The 16,657-nt window shown below is 41.8% G+C and overlaps 1 long non-coding RNA gene across 1 annotated transcript in view; it reads left to right on the plus strand.

Moving 5' to 3' along the window:
• The window catches only part of LOC104867961, a 30,933-nt gene extending 14,823 nt beyond the window's left edge, over positions 1 to 16,110 (plus strand). The window contains exons 3-7 of the long non-coding RNA XR_781914.1: positions 6,527 to 6,659; positions 7,714 to 7,863; positions 14,447 to 14,773; positions 14,906 to 15,180; positions 15,876 to 16,110. This is a non-coding gene — a long non-coding RNA (uncharacterized LOC104867961). The remainder of the gene's footprint in view (positions 1 to 6,526; positions 6,660 to 7,713; positions 7,864 to 14,446; positions 14,774 to 14,905; positions 15,181 to 15,875) is intronic.
• Positions 16,111 to 16,657: the final 547 nt, after the last annotated feature.

Below are 16,657 nucleotides of genomic sequence, written 5' to 3' on the forward strand. Positions count from 1 at the left end.
TCCCCCTTCCCTCTCCTTCTCCTTCTCCTTCTCCTTCTCCTTCTCCTTCTCCTTCTCCTTCTCCTTCTTCTTCTTCTTCCCAGGGTGATATTAGGCCTCAGTTCTCCACCCTTCCCTGCAGCTTTTAATTAAACATACTTAGGCCCAAAGTGAGCGATCCCACTCCAGAGGTCACATGGTACTGTTGCCCACGGTCATACGCTGGTACCCACATTGACCAGCGGAGAGAAAAACCCACACAAAGACATTTTACATGTGTTCCACTGATTCAGAAGAATTAAGCGCCAGCAGCAATGCTGGGTAGATTTCTGGCATCTTGGAACTAACGAGAGGACTTAGGGACCTGACTTGAGAAAGCAGCAGACAGCCAAAGGAACACCTCCGACAAAGCATTAGGAGTGCCCAGGGCCATTGCCTGGACTCTCACAGCCTCTAGCACATTCATCAAGTGAAATAAACCACAACAGCTCGTGAGTAGGGCCTGAGAGTAACTTTTCCAAAAGTGGTTTCTTCATCAAAATGTTTCCAAGCAATAGAGTCCCTACTGTGTCCAGTAGTGCCGGAGCTAGAAACCGCAGGCCTGGACCACATCTAGACCAACATAGGTGCGCTTGGTCCTCGTGATGTTTTAAAAATATGACAGCTGCATTACAACTTTTGGTGATGAGATATCACAGAAAAACTGAGATTTCTGGCTTCTCTTAAATAACTAAAAGATTGAGCAATGTGGACCTGAGTTCTCCCTTGGTGACACTCTGTGGTCATTAAATTGCTGTTACCCCTCGAACTGGGAATGTCTACATAAAAATATTTATTTCAGTAAAACACTGCCACGAATCCTCCTCCAAATATTCCCTATCACTTTGAACACATTTGTACCATCATTTTTGCCACTTTCTGAAGCAGTTCTGGAAGGCCTCTTCCCCGAATGTCTTTTGGAAGTGTGGCCAAAAATACAGTGAAGGCTGCTGCTAAGTGCCATGCAATAGAAAGGCAGGTTAGTAAATATAGCTCGGGTGTTTTCATCCACTTATTTACCATATCGGCACCATGGGACTTTTGACACTTCTCCAAAGCCAAAATGACTGTGAAAGGGAAATGTTTTGAACCAACTAAGGACATCGAGGCAGCCAGGATAGCTCAACTAAAGACACTCAGGATAGAGAAATTACAGAACTGCTTCGGAAAGTGGCAGGAACAATGGGATGTGTGTGTGTTTGGGTGAATGGGGTTTGAAGAGGATTAATGGCAATGTGCTTTGACTGTAACAAGTGTTAAAATTTAGGCATTCGCTATACTTTTTGATCATACAGTATGCTTTTATTTTCATGGCTGGCTATGTCCTAAGTACCCCCTTGGAGATACTTGTGGTCTCTTCTCAGGAAGAAGGCAGCTTCTAGCAGGGACCCTTTCCATCCCAGGGACTTGGAGTGAGGGACAGAGGACAGCAGTGAATCCCTTGCTGCAGGGGTTACTAGTATACATAGGTTCAGTGGCCACACAGTCCCCAGTGGAGGGTTCTCATCAAAGTAGCAACACTGAGCATGAATTGCCCATGGCCCTTTGCCAGATCCTTGGGAATTGCCCCTCCAGCCTGTGTCTGTGGCTATCACAGCTCTGAGTTACCTCAGCAGGTATAAATGTAAATGAAAAGCCAGTGTCCTTGGCCTGCACAAACCTTGGTTCTCCTGATTATTTTTGCTTTGTATCAGTCATGAAACAAACACCTTGTGAGATAGAATCTTTGGGGACACTGAATTCTCAGATCTGAGCTGGCTCCTTTCCATGACTGTCATGGCCCCTGGGTTTCTGGAGTTTTGGTTTACTCTTGGCTTCCACATTATACCATATTTCTTGAATTGTCTTCTCTTTCTCCTTTTCTTCCTCTTTTCCTCTTTTTCCTCCTCATCAACATTGTTTGGTAGGCTGTATCTTCTGAACACCGTATTTCAGAGTGTGACACTTCTTATTTGTCAACTGATGACTATTTCAATACAAAATATAGGAACTCCAGGAAGAGGGATTCTGTCTGTATGGCCCCATCCTGACCCAACACGATGCCAGAGAAATACCCGCTGTATTAGAAGATGAAAACTTTGAGGTTTGATGGTGTATTATAGTGAGAGGGTTACACGGCTCCAAAACATTTGGGAAATCCAAAATATGAGCTTCTACCCATTCTAGGATACTTCCAACAGGCTTGAAATTCACAGTCTCTCATTTGCCCCTGACATACCACAATTCAGGATTAAATCCCCTAGAACCTGTTGCTGTATCTAAGCGTCAGCGGTGACCGTGTTACAGACAGAAGCCCTTGTGCATTGGAGAACAGGCCCTTTGTCTTCACAGCAACCTGGAAACCTAAAATCCTTTTTCTATTAACTTCATCCAAGAAAAAAAAAATAAATCAGCCAGAGACTACGACTACATCTCAGCATATGCACGCCTTTGGTGGAAAGAGAATGACACTCTTGCTCTCTGCTTTCTCACTATACACTGGGTTTTTATTACACGTGTGCCTCCAGAGAAATATTAGAGTCCTTTTGCTTTACTCCAGTGGTTTCCATGAAGCTCAGCTAGAGGCGTAGGGATGAACTAACTTGACCTCAGGCATCATGTGACAGATATTGCTTTGGTTCAATTGTTGTCTGGGAGGGACTGAGGCTTGGGTGTGACATAATAATATTAGCGAAAACAATGGCCATTTGGTTTATATAGAGTCTTTCTTCCTGTGCTTTCAAAGCAAATTTCCAATCTAATACAAATGACATAAAGAGGAATGAGCCAAAGACTTGGCAACAGTGACCTGCAGGAGAATCCATCCCGCTCTTCCACAGGCCACACCCTGGGAAGTGGGACTGGGCAGAGCAGTCTCAGGCCCGGCTGTTCAGAGCGCACCATTCTGCCTCACTCCAGTGAGAGTAACTTCTCCTCCGCTGGTTCTCTTCCTAGTTAAAAATTAGGAGTTGGATACAAATGAAACTCAGCCTTCCTCGGCCCCACATTTCCAGTTTCCTCATCAATCGTGTGATCTGTACAAGAAATCTGGGTCTCAGCTAATGAAGCCAGGATATTATATTTTGCTCTTTCTCTCTCTCTCTCTCTTTCTTTTTTTCCTTCCTTCCATCTTTCCTCCCTCCCTCCTTTCTCTCCTTCCTTCTTTTTTCCTTCCTCCCTTCTTTTATAGAGTCTTTGAAAACCAAATCTTCATATAGTCAATAATATTGATTGTGGATGGGAGAGGCACATAGAAAAAGGGATTAAATATTTACAAAGTCCTTGCTGTCACAAGGCACTGAGCCAGGAACTGAGAGATTCGTGCTGTGTAGTATTGAAACCCACTCTGAATGGAAACTTCCAGAACCACCCTTTGCCCAGTGCAATTATTTCACTTCCCTAGGACGTCTGCTCATTTTCTTTTCCCAGCATCTTTTCTATGTGAGCACCTTCCAGCCAAGTCAGTTAAAAAAATTCATTTCCAATCTTTGAAGGACTTCTGAGAACCATCCACTACTGATGTTAAACGCAGTGGAAGAGCAAAAGTTATAAGGGGGCAGGGTGGGAAATAAGGAAGTAAGGGTTATCCATTAAGAATGCTTTCAGAAGTGGGAGGGCCACCGCTTCTTTGAGATTAAACTCATTTACACAAACCAAAACAAAAATCTGCTAAATGCACCTGGGAAGAAAATAAGATGTGAAAGACAGAGAAGGACAGAGAGAACAATAAAGTGGGTCTTTGGGGGTGCTTTGCCTCATCTGTCAGCTGAAGAGAGCATTGGGATATAAAAATATACAATGAAGAGACCCAAAGGATTTATTATCTTTAAGTGCAAAGGACCCTTCAACAAATTTTCCAGAGACTTTCTGTGGAGTTATGCCTGTGCTCTACAAGAATAAATGAAGTACTTGTTGAGTAGATAGTGCCTCTCGTCCCCAGGCTCAGTTTTTCTCTTTCTCTGGAACTCTGCTATCAAGAATCAAGATCTCATCTCAAATCTCAGAGAAGAGTCCCCCCTCTGGACTATGTGCAGCCAGATTAATCATTTGGGAGAAAGTAACCAGTTTTCAAGAACTCTCCAAATTTTTTAAACTTGATAATGTTTGGGGGGAAAAAAAGCAGAAGAAAACAATTTCCAACAGCTCATGAGACCCAAATACTTTTTCTTCTTCACTACTAAAGATTTACTTTAACCTATTTTATACACAGATGAGTATTGGGCATCGCAAAAGTCTATCATTTCTGAAAAGACCAAAAATTTGTCTTCAATCCCCAGCCCTCAAAATGATAACCTATATAAAAGGCAGGCAAGTCAAAGACATTCCAGAGGAGACGTTAGCCCTGTGCTTCTAATTATCTTCCGGTATTTCCTTCTTTCCTTAAAAGGCTTAAATAAACTCACTGGTGTTTAATTTTTCTACTCTTTCCTAAAATTATTGCTACAGCTTTTTTTAATTGGGTAACACAGTTTCTGTTCCCAGTTAACCAACATTCTTCTCCATGTCATCCAAACTCAACAAGGAATCAATAGTGGTGCTCTGAACAGAACCTTTTACAATGGATTGAATTTCATCTAAAAGCATGTAATTCTGCATAGCCAGAAGCAGTTTCTAATCTTTATATATAGGAACTTACAAGGCAAAGAATTCAAAGCCACGGGATTAAGTGAAAAATGTGAATGAAGAACTACAAGCTCTTGCTCAGCTGACACAAGAAAAGCCGAGTAATGTTTTCGGAGTTAATCATTGCTGCGGGTGGGAAAAATTGTGGAATATGCCTAATAGGCCTTGTAGGTCATTATTTACTGAAATGCTACACTGAGTGGTTATTTCTTTTTAAATACTAATAACCTAGAAAGCCTGGCCTCATTCAGCCAGAGGGTCAGCGCAGAGGCATCTGATTAGTGTCAAAAATGACTGCCTCTCCTTGGTAAAGGAATTTCCTAAAGGAAACATAATTCACAATGACAAATGTCGGCATTTTTAGAATTACAAACATTACCTACGACTTGAATTCAGGTTATGAACCCACTGGACAAAGTTCAGTGCCTGGTTAGTAGCTAGCAGATGAATCCCACTTTTAAAAAATAAAAGTCTGTGTACAAGCATATAAATAAAGAGCAATGTAACAAGTCTCTGATAGAATGAAAAGCTGGGGGGGTAGTCTTAGGAAGGAGCCTGTTTCTCTCACCAGAGAATTTTAAGTTGTTAATCAATACATTTCTAAACTGGCTTTTCAGCTGTACTTTCTGAAATCTAACAAAAACTATTAGTCAAAGAGAGGAGATGTCCAGCGTTGCTGAATAAATTTTCCCGTTCTAATTACTAATCTATTAAATAGGTAAATTCAGTTTCATGGTTGACTTTAGTTTGAGAGACATAAAAATATTGGTTTCCACTTCAAAATGAAGAACTTGCCATTAACACAGTCACGTAGCTGCACTTGGTCCACTACTCATTTTCTACTTAAAAATACACAAAATAAGAAAAAAACTACTTTATAAGCCACAATTTATATGCTATAATTAACTTATTAATAGACCATGCTGAAGAAGGGAACCCTTTGAAATCCCCCCACGCATCTGTAGAGTTATTAATAAAGACACTCTGTTATGACACCCCCTAATTTTAGGGAAACACTGTACATTTCTAATACGTATTATTATTATTATTATTATTATTATTATTATTATTATTTGTATGTTTTCTGATATTGTAGATACAATGAAATGTATGGCTCAGAAAATGGTATTCCCCTAAGAAAATTTTAACTAGGAAATATGAAATAGGCATTCAAAATAATTGTAACTTCCATTTTTATCATGCATTTGACATTTATTATGATTTCAGTCTAAAAACCTGTATAACTTTATGCTCACTGTATTAACATTTGCACGATTAATGTATAGCTTCCAAAACTTTTTAAATATTTTTTAACCAAGAAGGAATTTGGAATCAGAAATGTGACTCAAAGCATTTGATGCCTGCAGTAACACAAAAGGAGAAATTTTACTTCTTAAGCTCAGGACACTATTGTGAATGAAATGAGAAACAGACAGATACTGTACATCAAGCTTGTTCTCACAGGTGTGCGTTCTTAATGTTAAAATCCCCGTGTGAATTTTCAGTTTCCCATAATGTAATGGGAGACAATAAATTCTGAAGTTACCCCATTTGCCTTCAGCCCTTACCTCAGAAGAAGAAACCTCTTGTCTATTTAGATTTTCTGAGTATACCTATGTCCTTCTGCGTGTCACACCAAAGCAAAGATTTTTCTTGTAAGCCAGAGCTCATTGCAAGATCAAAGCCCTAGGCCACTCACAATAAAATAAGAGGGTAAAGCCCAAAGAATCAGAGAAACAAAGGAAACGTTTAGGAGATAAGGATCAGTCTCAGATATGACATTTCATCCAGATCAGATCCTGTGCAGAAGTTCAATTCAAACCTAAAACAAAAATACAAAGCAATAAGCTTGAAGATGGTTGATTCCCCTTATCTGCATGCCACTGATTTTATTTCCATTTTTTAGGATCTGAATGAGTCGTTTGCTGAATAATGGTCTTCATCTCATCTGTAATATCCCCTGTGTCCATAAGGTTGTGCTTGGATAGGTGCAGGATTGCCTGTCCTTGCTGTACTTCCAAACTAATCCTCATAAACAGGTATGATACAGCACTACTAAAAAAGAGGAAAAAATAAGTGTAATTAAGATACCAGTTTGTGATTGTTTTGGTCTCTTACATTCATAGTAAAAGAAACACAACTTTACAAGAGAAATTCAAAAATGACATGTAAAAAAATCAACTAAGGGCTGGGGATTTAATTCAGTGGTTCCACCACCTGCTTCACAAGTGCGAGGACCCAAATTTGACCCCCAGTACAAAAAATAAAATAAAATAAAATAAAGCAAAATTCAAATTTTTGTGAAAATAAAATGTGCTTTGGAAAGCCATTTCAAAACTATAATGTAGGGGTTGAAGGGAGGGCAGGGGAATGGGTAAAAAATAAGAACCCAGATTGATTATGTAAAGGTACAAATTTCCAACAATGAATGTCATTATATTGTATACATTCAATGTACTGATAAGTTTTTAAAAAACTGTATAATGTAAATTGATTAAATGGCTTACAAGTACTACACCTTCCTGGGATATGTCAATTCTGTTCTAAAAATTCAAAATGTGCTTTTAGCATAAATAAGTTTGGCTATTTTACTGTATACACATATTAAAATATTCTGAGTCAAGGGAAAACAGAAAAATTAAATCATTTCATGAAATTTGGGCAATGTTTTCTAAGCTATTCATTGTTTTCAGAGTTTAGTATAGTGTTATGAAGCAGATCACCTGCTTTCAAAGAAACTGACATGAAAAATTCAAACTGTTCAAAGGTTAAATTAGGTATTCTGAATGTATTTAAATAATGTTAAATTTCATAGGTATAATTTTATTTAAAATCTTGGGCTGATAATAGAATAGCAGTTATAATTATTCAACTACAATTTCCTAGAGGGATTTACATTGTATAACAATGACAAGCATATAAATAATTCTAATTTGCAAGATTCCATAACTTATGGTGCTTTAAAAAAATCAGAGAATCAAAAATCAGCAGGTACTTGGTGCAAAACAAAGGGATAAAATTATTGTTCAGCTTGGAATGTGTACCTTGGTGGCCTTAAAAATTCTGATCATTTTACAAATTCTTATTTCATAGATCTGACGCTGAGCAGTATCAAAGAGAAAACTTTATATAAAAAGCAAGCATTCTCTGAATCCCCAACACCCGGTGGGCTGAATCACAGCTATTGTCATATCGATCACAACAATCTGAGGCTGCTGTGAACTGTCATGGGGCACTGCACAGGTAAACTAGACTCCTAATACAAACCTGCAAAGTGGGAATGTCGTACCCAGTTCACAGAGGAGGTAAACTAAGCCCCAGAGAGATTTAGTGATTTCTAGGAGCTACCTGTGATCATTGGTAAAACCCCAGCTTCTCCAATTCAAAAACAGGTACAGCTTCTATAATCGTGAGGGCTATCAGAGTCCATGGCACTCTGTAAGTATAAAGAAGTTGGGAATTTCTGCTTAAAATACTCTTATTTCCTTTTAGACTAATAATTTGCCCCCCACAAAAGAGTTATGCAGAGACTGGCAGGAAAGATAAAGACATGTGTATCAAAACACTTAGGGTAACTGTTTACAAAGCTATTTTATATGTAATTAGGTTACCCAAACTCTCAGGAAGCTTACAACTGTATTAAGATAACCTCTTATAAACCTTCACCAAGTAAAACATGCACTTACAGAAAGTTGCCAAAAAAAAAAAAATTACAAAAACCAAATAGAGTTCAAACACTTCATTTGATTAAAAGTTTTCTTAACGAAGAGGAATGTTTCCTTCAATTTTCTCTTTGGATTCTAAAACTATATTATGAAATTGCTTTTCAATTCCCTGTATGGTAATTATTTAATCATGCCTTTACCAGCTGTGAACATAGCCTCTCTCCTGATAACAGTTTATTTTTAAAGGAAATTGTCTTTGAAGAAAATATTTTGATATTATGCAGCAACATAAGAGTTCATTTGGAAGAAACTTTTAAAAAAAGCCAAAACAAAGATCACAAAAGAATGAGTTTAGTTGGTCTATAGGGAAAAAAGAGGAATAGTGGCTACATAAAGATAAAACAAAACCAGCCATTCAGGTGGGGGAAGCAACCCGCTTGTTCCACATAAACACAACAGACTGGCAGCCTCTTCTTCCATGTCCTACCGGGTGTTTTGATGTCCCCGGGCCTGGCCACATGTCCAGGCTCTGGGCCTCACTTAGACCCCAAACACTTGAGTATGTCCTGCGGTTCTGTAAACTTCAGATCCTAGAAAACTTAATCTCAGAGGGACCATGACAGAAATGAGAGTGGCCTCCTAAGGAGACACAGGAAAAAAAAAAAGAGAAGAGAAATTTATCATTGGCTCTGTCCTGATGTGTAGACTCTCCAGAACCATGCAGAGAGAAGTGAGGACAAAGAAACATGGGCCGAAGGCAGGATGGGATCCCAGTGTCAGGGAGCTCAGAGGGAAGGAAGCTTTTGCCAAGGCTGTAAGGTGTTTGGAGCTAGATAACTCGCGGGGGGGGGGGTGCACAAAAAACCCACTCATGACAAGCAAAACCATCTCCAGACGTTGTTGTCAGATGCCCCTGTGCAGGACTAAATCTTCCCAAGGGAGACACTGCTACCAATGTGAGAAGGTCAGAACTGATCCGAATTCAGTAAACTGTCATTTCTACCGTGTTCTGTCCCCAACGCTGCACACTGTATTCCAGATCTAGGACTAGGTGCTGGGGATTCTGAGTTAGGAGGACTGTGCCCTGCCTTCAGCGAGACTACAGTTTAGAAGGGGAGTTGGAACAGTGAGTAAATGCAACAGATAATGCCAACAGGGGTGAGGAAATCATGGAATCAGAGAAAAACTGAAAATATAAACCCTCGAGCCCAAATGGATAGTGACCAAAGTACTGGAACGGAGTTCAAGAGGCCTCTCACCATTCCTTCAGTTCTTTAATTTCTGGATCACTGAGGGATGCTAGATGCCCCCTTCAAGTGGGAGCTGGTACTCGCTGTCCTGGAGAAGGGTTTCATTATTAAGCAGCCTGTGCTGGGTTGTCCTGGGGCACACAGCTTAAAGAGTCCACTCAAGCCAGGACAGAGGCAAAACCAAGGTGAAAGTGGAAATGATAGCTTGCTGACCAGAGTGCTTGCGCTGGGTCTTGAAGACTGAGAACTTACTTGGGGGACACAAAGATGAAGGGGAGCAGGAACAAGATGTGCAGAAACAGAGGCCATGAGAAGAGGAAAGAGGTGCAATACGGCAGCTGCTTAGCCGGCAGCCTACAGGGTGGGCAGCAGCAGACTACATGGAAAAGGTCTTGAGCAGACCTTATCCTGAGGGTGCTGGAAGATGGCCCAAGAGTTCCCACCAAAGTTCGGGGGAACAAGATTATTATGGCAGGACTTTGGCAAATAGATTAAGGAAGCAAAAGAGTGGCCTGAGTAAGCAGAGAAGGAAATCAAGCTGAGGCCCTGGACTCAGCACAGAGAAGATATTAGAAGGTAAAAGCAGCAGGAGTGTAACACACACACACACACACACACACACACACACACAAATGGAAACCTCTCACAACACACGTTAATTTATACAAAGGAACCAAAGCTCCAGGAAGACGTAGGGACGCTTCAAATTAAGGAAAAACAGCCAGATTCTGCTTTACTCCTTTGACTTGTCACCGTAATGGTACTCAAAACAAAGAGAGCCCTATTAGGGCCTGTGTTAGAGTTAAGTTTTTCTAAAAGAACTTTTTTATCAAGAGAATTAAAGTCAAGCAAGGTTTCTTCCATACACTTGAGTGGAAGGGGTTTTTTCCTTTTTCTTTCCTTTGCAAATGTCAATGGCTGAAGACAGAAAGAGCGAGTGGAAAACCTAGAAAACTACTTCCACTCGACAGCATTGTCCAGCTGAATTAGTGGATCCACCTCAGTAGAGGTCAAACGCTAGCAGGTGTGTGTTCACCATCCTTCGTTTATTTGCAGCTCTTCCTTCGTGGCTTCTTAGTGACAGAATTCCAGAATATGATAGATGGGGCTCCGTTTTTTAATTTTAATTTTTTATTAGTACATGTTTACATTACATAATGATTATATTGCTCCTGGGGAGTCAGTGCACATGCAACCTGTTTAGTTTTCAAGCAAGCAAGCAAACAAACAAAAAAAACACCTTTCCTAAAACTGAACTAAAAACTCTTTATCAAACCACCCTCACATCACACCAACCACCTTGCTAGTGCAAACTTTAATTTTTCCTTCCTTTCCCCTTCTTTATCCTGTGTCCCCCTCTCCATCGGCCTGTCCTTCTCCCCGAAATGGTGATGGTCATAGTTCCAAAAGAGAGACCACTCCGAAAAGCGAAAGACTTTGAGGCTGGGAGTGCCTAAAGAAACTTCCCGAACAAAGGCATGGTTACTGCTTCAACCTAGACTGACTTTCTATGAGACCAAATGCTGTTCTGTCCATTTGGAAAGGAAAAGCAAGTGGAGTGCACCTCACAGCCCCTCACAGCTCCGCACACCCGGGGTCTTAGTTACCTGTGGCGATGGCAGAGTGTGCCAATAGCAGAGGACACAGATCCTCCCTTAGGCTTGTTTCACGAGGTGTGACAGGAGGTAGACATGGACGGGGAAATGGGGACTCAAATCTGCCATCTGCTACTGAGCTCTTCTGGATTCACAACAGATGTGAGAGGCAGAGGGAGGATGAGAGCAGCAAGGGGGGAAGAGAGAGGGAGGGGAAGAGGAAAAGAGAAGCCAAGGAAGAAGAAGAGGCGGAAGGAGAAGAGGAGGGAAAAGAAGAAATGCAAAGAACATGAGGTACTGTCTGCACGTTCTCAAGTTCCCCTCACAACAAACCTGGGAAAGGGACGTGACTGATGTTCTCCACCACCACCACCACCTCTCCCCCTCAGATGAAGACACGGGGGCTTAGAAAGTTGAGGGAACTCGCTTCAGATCTTCTCAGAAGCAACTCAGAAGGTAAAGATTGGAATCCCGGGTGGTCTGAATCCAGCGCCTGCTAATTTCTACGGGGAGTTAAAGAAAAAAATAAAATCTAGAAGAGGTAAAATGGGATTTCTAGACCAGTTCACAAATCTTTGGAAGTAGGGAAACAATGCTACAAAACAAATGAAAGCTACAGGACTTGGGAGATTCTCTAGTTTAACTGGATTATTTTTCAGAGGATGGAAACTCAGCTAATACAAATGAAAGGAGGGAGAAGGGTTGGGAGTAGCACAGTTGTTCTTAGCGTTAAGAATTCACTTCAGGTTAATGGTGCCAGGAGCTGGTTTCCCCACCTCCTGAGCGGGGTCAGGCAGAGCTTCACGAAGTGAACGCCTGGAGGCTCACTGAGCGACAGTGGCTCAGACAATACTCCTGAGTTGGCTGGCAAGGACGGCTTGTGTTGGAACGAGCGCTCCAGGGCAAGCATTCCGCACAACTGGCCATGGTATTCTGCATTCTTGGACCGGACCACCACTTCACAAGAACGCGGATGGCTTTGTTACGTCTTATCTCCTAATCTGCAGTTGGAGGTTTTCCTTCCTTTTGCAGGTGCTCTCATTTCCCTCATTATTGTTTATTAGAATATCTTGGGGCCTTCCAAAGTCTTTCTTATGCTAAGGAAGGTCCAACGTGATAACATATTTGTGTTGGCCAAGGGTGAGGACATAGCAAATAGCGAAAGTCACATAATCATGAGGATAACTGAAAGTGAGGCTTCACGTTGTAAACAATGTTCCCTGCCCCCAGCAGAGAGAGGTCATGAAAGTTTCAAAACCAGAGAGAGAAGGCAAAGAGGTCACTTTTACATCTGCTGGAGCTACAAATCTAGCTGCATGGGCTCTGAAAGTTGTGGCTGGAGCTATTTTTAAGGTTTAATGAGGGACTGCATGGGTGAGATATCACGCCAAAAGAATGTCTGAGCAGGTCTACGCTGGACTAAGGCCTCAGCGTGGGAAATAAGTTGTCCATCCATTGATGTCTCTAAAACCTACCAGAGAACAAAGCAAAACTTGGTACGGAACCAGAGACGAGTCTACCCTTAGCCAAGTCTCCCCAAAGACGGAAGCATGACAGAGCAGATCAGGAGAGGAACCACCCCATCTTTCTGGCAAAGTCCTCTTCAGATAACTTTCTCATTTCTCACACAGCCTCTTGACATGAAGAAGACATCGTAAGTCCAATTTCAGTGTAATTATAGGATCTTTCATTGTCAGAACCCAAAAATCTCAGTATAAACACCATTTCTTATCATTTCTTCACCATGAAAATAAAAAACAAAGATTTGAAAGAAATTGTATGAACACGGTACATTCTTGAAATTCTAAGCCTTTATCTACTGCCCCCAGTACATTAGGGCAGTTAAGATGACTACTGTTTTTTATAATTTGCCTTGCTGCCAAATATATTTCCAGTAATAGCAAAGCTCACATCAAATATGCAATATAGGAAAAAGGATAGTAAAGTAAAATAAAGAAAAGGGTACAGATTGTTAAGTGGGAAAGTGGCCACTGTACAAAATGTATACCATGAAATCCTCCACAGTTACCAAGGGTCAACCACAATTCGTGGCAAAGCTTTCTAGCATCCGACAAGGACAGGAAACTAACGATCCAGTACAAAGTTAGCAACAGTGTCCACAGAGAAAGAACAAACCTACTGCTACAGGGAAGTGTTACTGTTTGATCACAAAGAGACTTCTCCTAGGAGCCTCAAACAAGTGGACCCTTTGTAGGGTAACAAGCAATGGCCTGGACTCACTCATTCAACCAGCCCACACTGAGCCCCCTCCAAACGCCAGGAACCTTGTGAGGAGCTGGGGCTACAAGACCGAGAAGATCTGTCCCTGCCCCAGTGGAGCCTCACGCTGGGACAAATAAACTACAAACACAACTGCGGCAAAGGTCACAAGGAAGGGGGCCCATGCATGAATGTGACTTAACGAGGTCTTCGGCACTTGCTTTCATGGGCTACTAAAACCACCAGTGTCTCGCCTCCCGTGTTACTTCAAGAGGAAAAATGCAATAACTTTGTATTATACAAATATCAGATTAAGCAGTATCTGTTAAAGGCCGTAAATATTATCAAATATTATGAATGATGAGATATTTAAACAAAGAAAAACATTCTAAACATCATGAGTTAAAACAAAAATAACTGTTCTCTATGCCCAGTGAAGAAGTTGAGTAGGATGTGTTATATAATTCTGAGTAATTGTAATTAATTAGAGTAATTTAATCACTGAAATTTTGTAGTTCTAAATAAATAGAATAACTGTATAAATGTTAATGCAAAGCAGCCATAATTTGACTTTTTAATCATTACTACTATCAATTTCTAAAGTTAGCCAATAACATTTACTATAATGTAATTACAAAATATTTCAGCTTCTAATTAGTTTAATTATAACTGATGTCTCCTTCCACTTGCAGGTGTCTATTTTGTTACACTAGTAAATCCCACATAATCAAAAGTGGGTCACACAGCATGAAAGAGCTCGATATGTACAGTCTTACCATACATGCTGTTTGAACCAAATAAAAATGTACCTTCTCCATGCCTTCTTTCATTTACCAGCCTACACTTCCCCTTCTAAAATTATAAAGAAAATTAAAGTTTGGGGGATATCGTCAAATCACACAGTGCTTTATAGATTTTTAGAGTCTTTTCGAGGACTGCCTTTATGCCTACAAACATTCTGTGAAGTAGGCAAGGCAGAAGCCTAAGGCTCCGTTAGTTTAACTGGCCAGTTCAAACAGCTGCTAAGAAGACAAGCAAGAAAGCAAACGGCCCCCTGATCTTTAGGATAACAGTCTTCCATGTGTCAATTCTACAGCCCACCGGAAGGATCGCACACTCTGGAAAGGGGACTTGTCAATGACAGGAATAAAAGAAGGCAGCCAGGACAGTCTCTCCTTCACCAAAGATAAGTATAAACCACTTGGACAAGCATCTCCTCACCAACAGATGAGATCATGGACTTCAGTTTTTCCCGACTATGTGCTTTCTGAAATGCTTGAGTCCTTCTCCCTGCTCCATCTTTTTTTTTTTTTTCCTTAGAAGCTTCGCCAGCATCCCATCTGAGGTCTTCCTCACTTGCTGGTGAGCAAGCAATTCTAGTCACATCTTCCCAATGACAGGGACTGATGCTACTCGGCACCAGGTGAGACAGCCCCTCACCTCTGGATATCATGCCTCTCCCTGTTAAACTCCCAGGGACCCAGATGTGTGTTTGGAAAGCATCTCTTGGTTGCGGAAGGCTATGTTTTAGGTGTTCCCATTGCTGTGTTACCAGGGTGTCGGGGAGAAGGACAAAAAAAATGACAACAAATGGAAAGAATACACGATTAAACTGTTCGGCAGGAGTAAATCAGCATGGTTAGCTAAGCATTCTCCATCAGCTTTGTGGCGGCTGTGATGTTGATCTGTGAACAAACTAAGAGGAAAAACAAGACAAAGACACTAAGGAGGTAAAGTCACGCGTGACAAGCTAGAAGGCTCCAGTTTCCTTCTGGGTGCACCTTCTGCATCCTCCTGCAGTGGAGCGAATCCAGCAGGCAATTTGATTAGGTGAGAAGAAACGGGGGGCTGAGGGTCGAGGGGCCCCAGGGTGCGCCCAACAGAGCCGACAAGGCATCACCTGCAGAGCACATCTGTGGGAGTTCTCAGAGCCACAAAGCCACAGCTGGATTTTTAGAAGGGGGCTTTGTTTCCATTTCCATCCATTTTACAGAGCTCCATTTCTCCCTCTCCCCCCCCCCAGTACAAGGCCCTGAGTTACACACTGAAGGACACTCTTAGAAACCAAGGTATGGTGCCTGTCATCCCTGGGGGAACAGAAGTCTGAGTTTCACTGTCGGTCCTGACCACTATACAGAAGAGCCCGGAGACCTCTGGAGGCCTGACTACTCTGAGGTGCCCCTGCTTCAAGCTCGCCACAGGCAGCCACATGGCACAACACCCTTCTCCCTTTCAATTTTTATTTTTCTGGGTGATCCTAAGGAATTCCAGGGTTACTCTTTTCTTAGCCCACGCGTGCCATACATAAGGAGCTGGTACATGTATATAATGGTTCTTTTCAATGGTTCATAAAAGAAAAGCAAGTTCCTATGCCGGGACCTCCAGAGAAGAAGGAAAAGAAAACCTTGCCTATATCTCTCCCTTAATTTAAAAAAAAATTGTTATGGGTGTGAGTTCTAAAGTGAGTTAGAGCTGAGTGAGAATCCTGCCTGCTATGTTCTCACTGTATCAATTTTCACCTCCAGGATTTCTCTTCCCCAAAATGCAGATGCTAACTGGAGGGAGGTGATGCTTGAAGCAACAAAGTCCTACAAGTCAGCACTAACACAGTCTGGCCAGATCGTGGTCACCTGATGTCAAGGTCATTAGAACTGAGATTCTCTTCTGGCCCTGCAGGCACCCTACTCTCTCTCTTCCTGAAGCCAGCAAGGTGATGCATCCTGTAATCCCAGCAGGCTGAGGCAGAAGGATCACTGCAAGTTCGAAGCCAGCCAAGGCTACACAGAGAGATCGTGTCTCAAAAATACAAATGAATAAATAAACAAAAACAAACAAACAAGGACTGGAGGTGTAGCTCAGGACTCCCTGGGTTCCGTCCGCAGTAACACACACACACACACACACACACACACACACACACACACACACGGTAATTGGTTTCACTGTGGCACAAACAGTGTGTGTCTGCCACACCCCTATTGCACTGGGTTCCCCGCTGCTCCTCCCTCACAATCCCAGTCTTGCCATTTGTAACAGGCCAGGGAAGGTGATATTTTTCTTCAGAGAATCCAGATACCCCGCGTATCCTCTGTTCTCCCTGCTAACATGTGCTAGCCGAAAACACGCCTTCCCGCTGTGGCGTTAAGAGTCATTTTTACAACACGTCGTTACCTGATCTCACAGATCGGGAAGCGCTTTCCCATCTGCTGTTTCGTGAGGTTCTCGCGACAATCCTCTGAAGTCGGGAATTCTCGGGACGCTCAGAGCGGTTTCGTGACTTGCCCGAAGACACTGCTGGCAAACAGCA

The sequence above is a fragment of the Fukomys damarensis genome, unplaced genomic scaffold (genome assembly GCF_012274545.1).
Source record: "Fukomys damarensis isolate Sample0158 unplaced genomic scaffold, DMR_v1.0_HiC HiC_scaffold_17, whole genome shotgun sequence".
Lineage (NCBI taxonomy): Eukaryota > Metazoa > Chordata > Mammalia > Rodentia > Bathyergidae > Fukomys > Fukomys damarensis.